At 44.3% G+C, this 14885-nt stretch overlaps 1 protein-coding gene across 1 annotated transcript in view; it reads left to right on the top strand.

Annotated features, from left to right (window-relative positions):
- LOC142776144 (uncharacterized) overlaps positions 1 to 13151 on the top strand; it is a 40633-nt gene extending 27482 nt beyond the window's left edge. Inside the window, exon 2 of the mRNA XM_075879248.1 lies at positions 373 to 13151. The gene's annotated coding sequence lies outside the window, so the exon portion shown is untranslated. The remainder of the gene's footprint in view (positions 1 to 372) is intronic.
- The last annotated feature ends 1734 nt before the right edge of the window (positions 13152 to 14885 follow it).

The following is a 14885-nucleotide window of genomic DNA, read 5'->3' as shown; positions in this document are numbered from 1 at the left end:
GAAGGAAATAGCAAGTGGGTGAAAATTGCCTGGCTGTTCACAACTTGCAAGGAGAAAGACCTATTGAAGAAGCCTCAGATGACATAGGGCCAGTAACTGCATCTTTTACTTAATGTAGCTTTTTCTCTCTCAGTGCTGTTGCTTGTGTTTCAGCCGAACATGTTCACCACGATTGCATAGTGATATATATTTTTCTACAAATTGTACCTGACCTAAGTATGCATTGTTGATCTCTAAAGGTGACGCTCAGTGTGTTTCAAAGCCATGGCTTTTCATTTCTCTGTCTGTGGCTAGCCTATTTCAGCAGCAGAGCAATGCAGCTAGCACACATGCAATCCAAGTCATGGAGCGCTCCTTTGGTGTTCTGTGCAGGACGCAGCATATCCATCCGGCAAGACACTGGTATCAACAATAATGGTGAGTGTTGGTGGCACCTGTAGGAGCCCGTTGTGTTTGTTGCTTATGATTATTTCCCCTGATGAAGGGCATTTTTGAAAGGTTTTCTTCATTTAGAATAATAGACGTCAGCAACAAGCACACTCATAATCCACAAGTTCTTTGTGTCTTCTAGACTGCCCATTTGCTACTATATGCGGTATAGTGAGCTGGCTATGTTAGACAGCCTTAAAGTTATGAACATTGGCTGTTGTGTTGTAATGCAGTCTAACTTGTGTTTCTTGGTGAACTTATTTGTGGTCTACTTCTTGCACCTAGTGTAAAGTCGTAATAGAAGAAACTCTATTGGCTTTTTATGCCTGTCAGAAGTTTCATGCCTTCATCTATAACATTGTAGTTTTGCTCTTGTATCATATTAAATATATTTTCAGTCTTCACTGTTTGTGTGTGTGTGTGGTGAGGCTTGTCATTGGCTTCTGAAAATACAATATCTGTAAATATGAGCACATAACTGACAACTATACACTCTTGCATGTAGCATGGTTGTAACAATGATCTGTATTTTTCTAAGTTACAGCAGTAACAAGGGATTCGGTGCTCCACGGTCATGTACAGTGTATCAAGAACAGAGCACAGAAGACCAACAAGTATAAAGGGACTGCCAGTGACTGTTCTACCCGCAGGGGCGCCTGCGCAAGTAGGCGTTTGGTGTGTAGCGACACCACGGACCCGAGCTAACGAGGGAGTTTCGGCTTCCTCCCACGCCTAGCCGTGCGTGGCTTTGCCGTGTCCGGGAAAAAGGGGATCCTGGGGGTTGAGCTGACGCTGGGTGATTGGACCTTTAAGGCCCCCCGGCAGAGGCAACACACCCCTTTGGCCCTGGCTTCACGTAGACGGCACCCCTGGGCTGACCCACCCAGAGGAAATCGGCAGTCGCCTTTTCCTATCTCTCTCTCCCTACATCTTCGTCTTTATCTCTCACTTTTTATCTGGCCTGTCTTCTCCTCTCTTCTGTTTACTTCCAAACTTCCTGGCGGCTAGGGTTAACCCTGTGCAAATAGCCTACCTTGGTCTAGGCGCATTGGGTTATAGTAGCGTTGTACGGCTGGCGTCTGCAGGTTTTAGCACCCGCAAACTTGTAGCGTCCCCTCGTTGGGCTCCGTGGTGGGTGGCCGGCAACGCTTCTGAAGAAAATTAAACTGGCATGCATAGAGCATTTCCATTATTAAGTGATCATACCGCCTTAAAGCGCGTACGCACCAAAGACTTAGGATTTTTCAACCGATCAACTGAGAACTTCCCCCATTTCCATGTTATACATAGTGAGATAAGCAGCAAGCAAGCCAGAACTGTATCCCCCTTTGTAGTAGCCAGATGTCTCACAGAAACTCTAGGAGCCGGGTACAAAGTTACCAAAATGGCCAGCGGTGACCTCCTCCTTGAAGTTCGAGAAAAAGAACAGTTTGAAAAGCTACAGAATCTTTCAACTTTTGGTGACACTCCCATCACTGTAACGCCACACAGATCCATGAACACAACCCGTGGAGTAGTATCTGATGCTGATTTGCTCGGCTTGACTGAAGACGAACTTCTTGAGGGGTGGAAGAGTCAGAATGTGACCAATGTACAAAGGATCACCATTAGAAGAGACAACAAGGTAACACCAACAAAACACCTAATACTCACGTTCGCTTCCAGTAATCTGCCAGAAAGTATTCAAACAGGGTACATTAAGACGTCGATCAGACCATACATACCTAACCCACGTCGTTGTTTCAAATGCCAGAAGTATGGCCACGGCTCACAAAGCTGTCGTGGTCACCAAACTTGTGCACAATGTGGAGTGTCAGGCCACAACTCTGACAATTGCGAAGAACCATCACACTGTGTGAACTGTGGCGGAAATCATGCCGCATACTCACGGTCTTGCTCATTTTGGAAAAAAGAAAAAGAAATTATCACATTGAAAATTAAAGAAAATATCACATTCAAGGAAGCAAGACGAAGAGTGTCGCCATTTTATGGCGCTACATATGCTGATGCGGCGCGTCAGGGGGCAACGCCGCACCAGCCCTCGTCACTCCTTCGGCCAGCGCAGAGCGAGCCGACGGCTGTGGCACCTGCCCCCAAGGCGGCAGTAGTTCAGTCTACTCCGCCGCCTAGCCAATTGAGGCCGGAGACTCCAGGGTCCTCTGGTCTCAAGGCCTCCCCTCACCAGGTGAGGCCTAAAATCCGAACCACCAGCTCGCATGTGCGGGCAACCAGTGCCTCTGGGGAGGCAATGGATACAACGGTACCCTTGGTACCAAAAGAGCGGCGCGCCTCCTTGGAGCGCGTTAAGAAAAATAAAAAACCAATAACGGGGCCGGACGACCGTCCTGCCACCTGAATTAATGAGCTCACTCCAACACAGGATACTCTTTGTACACACAGCAGTATCTCTCTTGTTTAAATATGCAGACAGAAATATTACAGTGGAACATCCGAGGCCTTCTTCGAAACCTCGATGACTTACAAGAACTCCTCCATGAACACAATCCAAGAGTGCTGTGTGTACAGGAGACACACTTAAAACGAACAAACACAAACTTTTTACGTAACTACATAATCTTCCGAAAGGATAGAGATGATGCCATGCTACCGTCCGGTGGTGTAGCGGTTATAGTAAGTCAAGGTATAGCATGCACACAATTACCCCTTCAAACTTCCCTCGAGGCGGTGGCTGTCCGAGCAGTTATTCTAAACAAACTTGTCACTGTTTGCTCTTTGTACATACCTCCGCACCACCGTCTCGAAAAACTTCAATTCCAGTCTTTAATCGACGAACTACCTGAACCTTATCTGGTCCTTGGGGACCTGAACGCACATAATGGTCTGTGGGGTGACTCTCGCTGTGATGCCCGAGGTCGTCTCATTGAACAATTCCTCATTTCATCGGGTGCTTGTCTGTTGAATAGGAAAGAGGCAACATACTATAACCTTGCCAACAAAACTTACTCTTCCATAGACCTCAGTATCGCATCTCCTTCACTTGTACCATTACTTCAGTGGAAAGTCATAAATAATCCATACGGAAGTGACCATTTCCCTTTAGTTTTGAGTACACCAATAATAAATGAATGTCCTCCACATGTTCCCAAATGGCTGGTAAACAAAGCCAACTGGGAACGATTTCAAAAGCTTACTCACCTGAATTGGACTGACATATGCGGGTTAGGCATAGATGAAGCTGTGCAGTACTTCACGGCTTTTCTTACTGACGCAGCAACCAAGTGCATTCCACAAACATCGGGACTGCCCGGCAAACGACACGTTCCGTGGTGGAACACTGAGTGCCAGAATGCGTGAAATGAACAGAACAGGGCATGGGGGTTGCTGCGGAACTCGCCGACAGCGGAAAACCTTGAGAGCTTTAGGAAAATAAAATCTCAAGGCAGCAGAACGCGTCGGCAGGCCAGAAAAAAAAGCTTGCAGAAGTTTTTATCAGGGATAAATTCATATACACAAGAGGCTAAAGTCTGGAACATGGTTCGTAGGGTAGCAGGAAGACAAGTACACTCACTCCCACTCGTAAACACACAGGGTGATAGCCTGGAAGATCAAGCGAACTTCCTCGGTGCACACTACCAGCAGGTGTCTAGCTCGTCACACTACACTGAAGCTTTCCAAAGACACAAAGCAAAGATAGAAAAGCAGAAACTAGAATCCAAGTGCACAAATTACGAGGAATACAACCAACCTTTCAACTTAGCTGAGCTACAAACATCACTAAACTCTTGCAATAATTCCGCTCCAGGCTACGACCGTGTCACATATGAAATGTTGAAAAACTTGCCGCTCGAAACGCGAAAAACTTTACTCTCTCTATACAATGCTAACTGGCTTTCAGGCACCATCCCTGCTTCCTGGAAAGAGGCTATTGTTATCCCTATTTTGAAACAGGGCAAGGACCCTTCCTCAGTTTCAAGTTATAGGCCCATTGCACTAACCAGCTGCGTTTGTAAACTTTTTGAAAAAATGATAAACCGCCGACTTTTACATTTCCTTGAAACACACAATCTGCTGGACCAATTTCAGTGTGGATTTCGGGAGGGTAGATCCACCACCGACCATCTGGTGTGTATCGAGGCACAGATCCGAGACGCTTTTGTCCACAAACAATACTTCCTCTCGGTGTTTCTCGATATCGAGAAGGCTTACGACACAACATGGCGTTTTGGGATATTAAGAGACTTGGTCTCACCTGGGTGTGCGTGGTAGAATGCTTTCCATAATCGAGAGTTACTTGTCCAATCGGAAATTCCGCGTCCGTGTGGGCAGTAATCTCTCCCAAATATTTGTGCAAGAAACGGGAGTACCGCAAGGCGGTGTACTTAGTTGTACACTTTCTATTATAAAAATGAATTCCTTGCACCTGTCCATCCCCCGCAACATGTTCTATTCCACATATGTCGATGACGTCCAGCTTGGCTTTAAGTCATGCAACCTAGCAATGTGTGAGCGGCAGGTTCAGTTAGGTTTAAACAAGGTCTCCAAATGGGCAGAGAAAAACGGATTCCGGCTGAACCCAGGAAAAAGCACGTGTGTCTTGTTCTCTCGAAAGAGAGGCATGCACTCAGAACCCGACATTGAACTGAACGGCCAACGTCTGTCTGTGAATGCGGAGCATAAATTCCTAGGCTTAATCTTGGACAACAAGTTAACCTTCGTACCACACATAAAGTATTTAAAAACAAAATGTTTAAAAGCCATGAATGTTATAAAAAAGTTGTCACGTACTACGTGGGGTAGTGATAGGCAATGCCTCATGAACCTCTATAGAAGCCTTATTCGCACCTGCTTAAATTATGGGGCCGTTGTTTATCAGTCTGCAACTCAAAGTGCTTTGAAGATGCTGGACCTCGTGCACCATTTGGTCATCCGCCTTTCTATGGGTGCTTTTTGCACCAGCCCCGTAGAAAGCCTTTATGTTGAGTCAAATGAGTAGTCGCTTCATGTGCAGAGAACTTACATGTCCTTTGTTTATTTCCTTAAGGTGAAAGCAGATAAGAAGCACCCCTTATACTCTACTATTAATGATTTGTCGAGCTCTATTCTGTTTCAAAACAGGCCTTCGACGAGGCAGCCCTTCTCAGTTCGCCTGAAAAGTCTAGCTGAGGAAACTGGAGTCTCACTTGAACACAGTTTAATGGCTCCTGTTGCATACCCACCACCATGGCAGTGGCAGACTATAAACTGGAATGTGTCTTTCCTAGAAGTTACAAAACATGCGCCTATTGCCCATATCCGAACATACTTCCTGGAACTTCAACACAAATGCACACGTCCTGAGTTCGTTACAGATGCCTCCAAGTCCAACTCCTCTGTGTCCTACGCTGTTGTCGGCCCATCCTTTTCGGATGCTGGCCCTCTACATCCAGGCACAAGTATCTTCACAGCGGAAACTTACGCGATACTGGTGGCAGCTAAACACATCAAACAATTACAAATACAAAAAGCAGTAATTTATACAGACTCCCTCAGTGTGGTAACGGCTCTGCACAGTCATAAAAAACAAAAAAACCCGGTCCTCGTCTCACTTTACTCCATTTTATGCGCACTCTACACACTCAACCAACATGTTGTTGTGTGCTGGGTGCCAGGGCACCGAGAGATTCAAGGCAACATGAGGGCGGATCAGCTCGCTACATCCGTCCATGAGAGCACCGCCATTACATCTATATCAATTCAGGCCCTTGATCTTGAGCCGTCTCTCAAACGAAACCTCAGGGACTACTGGCAGAGCAAGTGGGATACACACACACAAAACAAACTACACGTTATCAAGCCACACCTTGGCCATTGGCCACCAGTATCAAAATCACGTCTAACAGAGGTAACACTAACAAGACTCAGGATAGGACACACATACACGACACACACACATCTTTTATTCGGTGGTGATCCACTATTGTGTGATAAATGTGGTGAGACATTAACAGTTCTTCACGTTTTAATTCAATGTAAACATTTAGACATTCTAAGAAGACACCACTTCCCACTATCCTACCGACAACATATACCTTTACACCCTGCAATGTTTGTCGGTAGGGAACCGCTTTTTAGTTATAAATCATTGTTAGCGTTTTTAAAAGAAATTCATAATTTTCATATCATATACCCGGGCATACCGTAGCACGACCTCTCTAGAGAGGTTTTTGCTGCGGTGGCTACACTGGAAAGCACTTGCCTCACGGCCCTTGGACGCAAGGGTATGAACCAGTGAGGTACTTGTGCTAATGCCATACATAGCCACCATCGTCTTATTATCACCAACTTTTGTCATCATTCACACCACACACATGTTTCACGGCATGGTCATGTGTCTCTACATTTACATGCCAGAAATCACAGCATCCATGGTCACCAATGGTAACTGTGTTTGCATTATTTGTAGTACAAGAAGTAAAGCCATCCCCGCAGGGGCGCCTGCGCAAGTAGGCGTTTGGTGCGTATCGACGCCACGGACCCGAGCTAACGGGGGAGTTTCTACTCCCTCCCATGCCTAGCCGTGCGTGGCTTTGCCGTGTCCGGGGAAAAGGGGATCATTGGGGTTGAGCCGACGTTGGGTGATTGGACCGTTAAGGCCCCCCGGCAGTAGCAACACACCCCTTTGGCCCCGGCTTCACGTAGACGGCACCCCTGGGCTGACCCGCCCAGGGGAAATCGGCAGTCGCCTTTTCCTATCTCTCTTTCTCCCTACATCTTCGTCTTTATCTCTCACTGTCTATCTGTCCTGTCTTCTACTCTCTTCTGTTTACTTCCGATTTTCCTGGCGGCAAGGGTTAACCCTGTGCAAATAGCCTACCTTGGTTTAGGCGCATTGGGTTATGGCAGTGTTGTACGGCTGACGTCTGCAAGCTTTCAGCACCTGTGAACTTGCAGCGTCTTCTTGTTGGGCTCCGTGGTGGGTGGCCGCAAACGCTGCTGAACAAAAATAAATCCGGCATGCATGGCGCATTCCCTCTACTATCTGATCGTACCGGCCTAAAGCGGGTACGTACCGATGACATAAATCTCTTCAACCAGCCAATAGAAACTTTTCCCCACTTCCACGTCATTCACTATGAGAAAACCGCAAAGCAAGCCAGGACCGTATCTCCTTTCGTAGTTGCCAGGTTTCTTACGGAAACTCTCGGGGCTGGATACAATGTAACCAAAATGGCTAGCGGAGACTTTCTTCTAGAAATTCGGGACAAAGCACAATTTGTAAAGCTAGACAGCCTCTCAACGTTTGGTGACGTACCGATCACCGTAACACCACACAGATCTATGAACATCACTCGCGGAGTGGTATCTGACGCAGACTTACTTGACTTGACCGAAACTGAACTTTTGGAAGGATGGAAGAGCCAAAATGTCAATAATGTACAGAGAATTATCATTAGAAGAGATAATAAGGAAATACCAACGAAACACTTAATACTCACGTTTGCATCCAGTAAACTACCAGATTCCCTTCAAACAAGGTACACGAAAACATCTATCAGGCCGTATATACCAAACCCTCGTCGTTGCTTCCAATGCCAGAGGTATGGCCATGGCTCTAAAACCTGTCGTGGTCGCCAGACTTGTGCACAATGTGGAGTCCTAGGCCACGTGTCTGAGAACTGCAAATAACCGCCACACTGCGTAAACTGCGAAGGAAACCATGCCGCATATTCACGCTCCTGCCCATACTGGAAAAAGAAAAAAAAATAATTACATTAAAGGTGAAGGAGAACATATCATTCAAGGAAGCACGGCGAAGAGTCACTCCATTCTATGGACCTATATACGCTGATGCGGCGCGTCAGGGGGCACCGCCGCACCAGCCTTCGCCACTCCTTCGGCCCACGCATACGGAGCCGGCGGTTGTGGCACCTGCCCCCAAGGCGGCTGTAGCCCAGGCTACACCGCCTACTCCCAAACAGAGACCAGAGACTTCAGAGTCCTCGGGTCTCAAGACCTCTCCTCACCAAGCGAGGCCCGAAATCCGAACTAACAGCCCGCTTGTGCGGGCGTCCAGTGCCTCCGAGGAGGCAATGGATACGTCGGTACCCTTGGTGCCGAAAGAGCGGCGTGGCTCCTTGGAGCGCTCCAAGAAAACAAAAAAGCAAATAACAGGGCCTGGTGACGGCCCTGTAAAGTGAACTCAAATTCTCCGTCTAAACAGCCACTCGCTTTTCGTACACACAGCACTATTTTACATTCACCATGAACACTCAAATTATATAATGGAACGTCAGGGGCCTTCTCAGAAACTTTGACGACATCCAAGAACTCTTACACGAACACTCACCAAAAGTGCTGTGTGTACAAGAAACACACCTTAATTAAAAACACACAAATTTTCTTCGTAAGTACGTTATTTTTCAAAAGGACTGTGATGATGCTATGACATCATCCGGAGGTGTTACCATCATAGTGAATCAAGGAATTGCATGCACACACTTACAACTCCAAACATCCCTTGAGGCAGTGGCTGTTTGAGCGGTTCTTTTTGATAAACTGATCACAATCTGCACTATTTACATTCCACCTAGCTATCAGCTGCAAAAACGTGATTTACACTCTTTAATTGATGAACTTCCGGAGCCTTATGTTCTCCTTGGAGACTTCAATGTGCATAGCAGGCTATGGGGAGACTCTCTTTGCGACACGCAAGGTTGACTGATTGAACAGTTCCTTCTCTCGTCGAACGCATGTCTCCAAAATAGAAAAGAACCAACCTATTATAATCTCGCACATAACACCTACTCCTCCATAGACCTAAGCATAGTATCTCCTTCTCTTGTGCCTCTACTTCAGTGGAAAGTCGTCAGTAATCTGTTCGGAAGTGACCACTTTCCCGTAGTTTTGAGCACAACTACAGCAACTCAGTGTCCACCCCGTGTTCCCAAATGGCTCATAAACAGAGCCAACTGGGAACAGTTTTATACCATCGCTCGTATAGATTGGAGTGACATATGTACTTTAAGCATTGATGTTGCTGTCGACTACTTTACAGCTTTTTTGATTGATGCTGCAACAAAATGCATCCCACAAAGAAATGGACACTCAGGAAAACGGCGTGTGCCATGGTGGAACTCTGAATGCCGAAATGCACGCAAACAGCAAAACAAAGCTTGGAGGTTGCTTCGGCACTCACCGACAGCCGAAAATCTTGACAGCTTCAAGAAAATAAAGTCTCAAGGCAGGAGAACGTGTCAGCAGGCTAGAAGAGAAAGCTGGCAGAAGTTTTTGTCAGGGATCAATTCATACACACAGGAGGCTAAAGTCTGGAACATGGTCGGTAGGATAGCAGAAAAACAAGTACACACACTTCCACTCGTGGACACTCAGGGTGATATCTTGGAAGATCAGGCAAACTTCCTCGGTGCACACTTCGAACAGGTGTCCAGCCCATCCCACTATACTGACACTTTCCAAAAATACAGAACAAGAATAGAAAAGCAGAAACTCGAACACAAATGCACTAGATCCGAGGCATATAACCAGGCTTTCAGTCTAGCTGAGTTGCGAATGTCTCTAAACTCCTGCAGTACTTCTGCCCCAGGTTCTGACCGTGTGGTGTATGAAATGTTAAAAAAGATACCAATCGAAACACGAGAAACTTTACTCTGTTTGTACAATGATATCTGGTTTTTCGGCACTATCCCTACCTCCTGGAAATAGGCTATTATTATTCCCATTTTGAAAGAGGGCAAGGACTCTTCTTTACCCTCGAGTTATAGGCCTATAGCACTTACAAGCTGCTTGTGCAAAGTCTTCGAAAAAATGATTAACTGCCAACTTGTACATTTTCTTGAAACAAATAATTTGCTCGACCCATTTCAGTGCGGGTTTCGAGAAAGTAGATCTACCACAGACCACCTTGTTCATATCGAGGCACAGATCAGAGACGCCTTCGTCCATAAACAATATTTTCTCTCTGTGTTCCTTGATATCGAAAAGGCTTATGACACAACATTTCTAAGAGACCTGTCCCACCTTGGTGTGCGCGGAAGAATGTTTCACATAATCGAAAGTTACCTGTCAAACCAGACATTCCGTGTCCGTGTGGGCACGGTTCTTTCCCAAACATTTGTCCAGGAAACAGGCGTGCCAAGAGTGGTGTACTTAGCTGCACACTTTTTCTCATAAAAATGAATTCCTTGTGCTTGACCATCCCTCGCAATATGTTTTATTCTACATATGTTGATGACGTCCAGCTTGGCTTTAGGTCTTGCAATTTGGCAATGTGTGAGCGGCAGGTTCAGTTAAGTTTAAACAAGGTCTCCAAATGGGCAGAGGAAAACGGATTCCGACTGAACCCACAAAAAAGCACGTGTGTCTTGTTCTCTCGAAAGAGAGGCATGCACTTAGAACCCGACGTTGAACTGAACGGTCAACGTTTGTCTGTTAACGCGGAGCATAAATTCTTAGGATTAATATTGGACAACAAGTTGACCTTCGTGCCGCACATCAAGTATTTAAAAACAAAATGCTTAAAAGCCATGAATATTTTAAAAGTGTTGTCACGTACTACGTGGGGTAGTGACAGGCAATGTCATGAATTTTTATCGAAGCCTCTCCAGAGAGGTTTTTGCTGCGGTGGCTACACAACAAAGCACTTGCCTCACGGCCCTTGGACGCAAGGGTACGAACGAGTGAGGCACTTGTGCTAATGCCATACGTGTCCGCCATCGTTTTTATCATCACCAACTTTTGACATCTATTTGCACCACACACACCTTTCACGGCATGGTCATGATTTTATTACTTGTATGATTTTACCCGCCTTACCGCAAGGAATTTTATGGCCCTTATACAGCCGCTAATCACAATCATTGCCCATATTCCTTGTCCCATGAACTGGTGCTCTTTGGCCATCAAATGGCCCTTGCACAAAAAACACCATATATCATCAAGAAGTAAAGCCATGGATGCAGTAATCATGTACTTAGTCGATGTAATCCTTCAGTGTACACTCATTTGTATAGCACCAATGATGCCATGAGTGTATAAGCTCTGGGAAGTGAATCTATGTGGACTATTTTATTTGGAAGAAAAAGGATCATCACTACTCCTAGTATATCTTAATAGTAGATTTTAGTGCTTGGGTATTATCCCACTGCCTGTCCGTCCTTCAACAGTCTACTTATCTACTGTGTAAGTGTAACTTTTTAAATGTACACTTTGCTCGGATAGGTTTGTTCATAATGTAATGCAAGTGACTTATCATCTATGCAGCTCTACTCAGACTAGAAATAAAAGTATTTATTTTTATATGTAGCTATAGCATGCATTCACTTGTGTTTTTCTAGGTGCCTGTACAATTGTTTAGCCCTACAAAAGTGCTGGTATACTCTAATATTGAATCTGGCATCTTAAAATAGTCTGTTAGTGGAAGTAAGAATGTGTTTACAACCAATATTACTATCCTCAGATGAACTGTGAAAACTCTGTGGAAATTTATTTACATTTTTTGAACTTTGTGAAGGCAAATGTTGTTATGTTCTTTTATTGTGTTCCCTGTTTCATGCAAATGACACATAATTACTTTGCAGTGGCATAGTATTAGTTGTTATTTTACACATATATGCTGAGCAACATCGTAGTTGAGGCCAGCAGCAAGACATACATGCAGTGCACTGGAGCATCACCTCACATAGTTTACAGTCTTTGCCCACCAGTAAACTCAATATTTTTCAAGCAGACTAATAGGCAGCTGTATGGGAACTGTGTTGATGTGCAAACTTTGAATTCTTCTTGAGGAGTGTTTTTCATCATTTTTGTCCAAGTGAAGTAGCTACCCAAGGCCACAACTGGTGGGAATGTGGTGGTTTCCTCTCTCCAAAAGCACTCCTACCATCTGCCTCAATGTTAGCATGGGGTGAATTCACGAACTGGAAAAATAATTGGTCTTTGTTTTCTTGGCCGAAAGAGTCACTTCCACCGTTGAGCCACCACGATGCACCAGAATAGAAACTTTTAGCTAAATAAAGTTGATTCTACTTTTGAGATGTGTTTTGGGGAAACGAAATGGCACCTATAGCTGTCAATATAAACACTGTTTGCTCCAAGGAGCTTAGTAGCTTATAATTGTATTATTCATGCATTGTCTAGAATTTACTCGCACTGTGCCAACTTTCAGCCCAAGTGTCCTAACATGCTTTGTTAGTGGGTTGTGAATGAGCCAAGCTATGTAAATAAACAGAGGGATATTGCAGACATGTACAAAATATTGATGCACAGCCCTTTTCTTTAGCATGACATTGTCAAGGGCTTTATTCTTGTGTTTTTTATAAAAACTGCTTGTCACTGGGCAGCAGCGGAAAACTATGCATCAAGCTTTTGCGAGATGGTTCGAGAAACACCGTGTTCAGACATAACAGTGCCGGTGGATTTCTCTCGTAAGTTACTTTCTGTAGTATATTCAAAATGAGTGTATTAGAATTGTTGTTTTATAGCCATTCATTATAATATTTACACCTGAGTGTATGTATGTATGTATGGGTGTACATATGTATATGTGTGTGTGTGTATATGAATGTATGTATGTATGTATGTATGTATGTATGTATGTATGTATGTATGTATGTATGTATCTTTTAAATGAGAATCCGTTTATCATTGGTGAGTAAGTTTGGTAATGATTTGGCTGAATTTGTTTCTAGTTATTTCTCTTTTGAGCCATTATATATATTAATTTATTTTGTACTGCATAAAAATAAATCTAACCTTACACAGAATATGTGTGTTCGAAGAAGTTGTTTCATTTACCAACCTACAGTCATGGGCCAGAAATTGGGTAAAATGGAACGAACCTGCGAAGATTAGTTTAGAGCATAGCTACTCTACATGGCATATCTCGTACACATTGCGTGGGTTGGATATGTCTATTTCAACCTTTCAATTTTAATCAGAATAAGCAAGCTATCCCCCGTGGTTGTATATGTGTGTAATATTTATGCATACTGTGATACCGGTTCGCAATTACAATTAAGGTCACAAACCTAGTCAAGCTGAATACACGAATTTTGTCCATGCACCTTTCATCTGCACTGGAACTGTTGTTAATAAAAAACAAACTTCAGTTTAGAAATTTATTCTAGTAACCAAAAGCAGGGTATCTCTTTATCACACAAATAAAATTGCCATTGTTCTGTTCCATTCTGGACAATAGGGGACCCTCTCTGCAGAACTCGATTAACTGCTATAGTTCATTTTAACCATTGACAGCGACATTACACTGAAGCGTGCAGCATGACAAATAGCGGGAGAGAAGACACAAACTAATCACTCTGTTTGCGTCAGCTCTAACTGTTCGTGCTCTTTGGTCTTGCTGCATGTGATGATGCCCGCCAAATTAGCACGAAAGCGTGTCCCTACAAAGGCAGTCAACTTGGCTGCAAGCAGTTAGCTCACTGCATGTGTAGATTTTCTTCAAAACACTATGAAGACTGATTGCTGGTCGAATATCCAAACACGTGAAAAGTAATATACCAGGTATGATATTGGTATTTCAGCACTGGACACTTTTGCGATAAGAGAGGATGGAGGAGAAAATTATGAACCCTGAATTGTTTAATTTATGAAGGAGCACAGTACAGGGCTTTTGGGGTCAAAAGGGGGGTAAAAGAAGCAAGTGCGAAAGCCTACTTCTCAAAAAATTAGTACCCGCCACCACGCATAATGTCAGGCCGGGCTACCTCTTGAAAAAAAAAAGTGGTCAGTGATTCTGCGAATCGAACCAAGTACCTCCTAGATTGTAGTTGAGCGCTGTAACCGCTCGTCCACTGCAGCAGTGCTTGCATTCGCCCTATTGCTTATATATCGTCATTCCTTCGAATGAAGCCAAATGCAAAAACGTCCGGTGAAACTCTGTCAAAAATAGAAAAAATAGTTCGAATGCGTTTGCCCAAGGTTACTAGAAGATAGAAACTGCCACGTGTGACTGTATAACCGTGCGCTATTTATTCTTGTACATTACTGTCATGACGTTGGGATAGCCGGCTCTAACGTAGGCTACCTTCTCATAGTTTGCTAAATATAAATAAGAAAATAAAAATATATATCAGCATGTGACAACGCTAATCAACTATTATGAGTTCACTGTCACTAGTGTCACTTTCACTAGATGAATGCTCAGTTTGCTTCCATTATTGTTATTTAGGAAAGTTTTGGCTCATTAACTCAACTCACCTAATTAGCATTGATTCTCACACCTAAGGACAGTCACACTTCGTCTCGCTTTCTGAGTGGCTGTCACTCCCATATAACGTCTACTCCACTTTTTTATGCTCTCCGAGCATCTGACGCTGCTTTGCGGAGACCTTCCCTGACGTCTGCTGGGCCAGAAAATTGTCTTTATTATCTATCGATTTCAAGCTTTCGCGAAGCCGAAACGAGAGTCTTCTCTCTCTTTTCATCCTTTTCACACGTGTGATAACGTCTTTCGACCTCAAGACTCGTATACACGTCCC

Source organism: Rhipicephalus microplus, chromosome X, assembly GCF_043290135.1.
Source record: "Rhipicephalus microplus isolate Deutch F79 chromosome X, USDA_Rmic, whole genome shotgun sequence".
Taxonomy (NCBI): domain Eukaryota; kingdom Metazoa; phylum Arthropoda; class Arachnida; order Ixodida; family Ixodidae; genus Rhipicephalus; species Rhipicephalus microplus.
The sequence above is the reverse complement of the archived record's forward strand: the minus strand, read 5'-3'. Positions and strand labels throughout refer to the sequence as shown.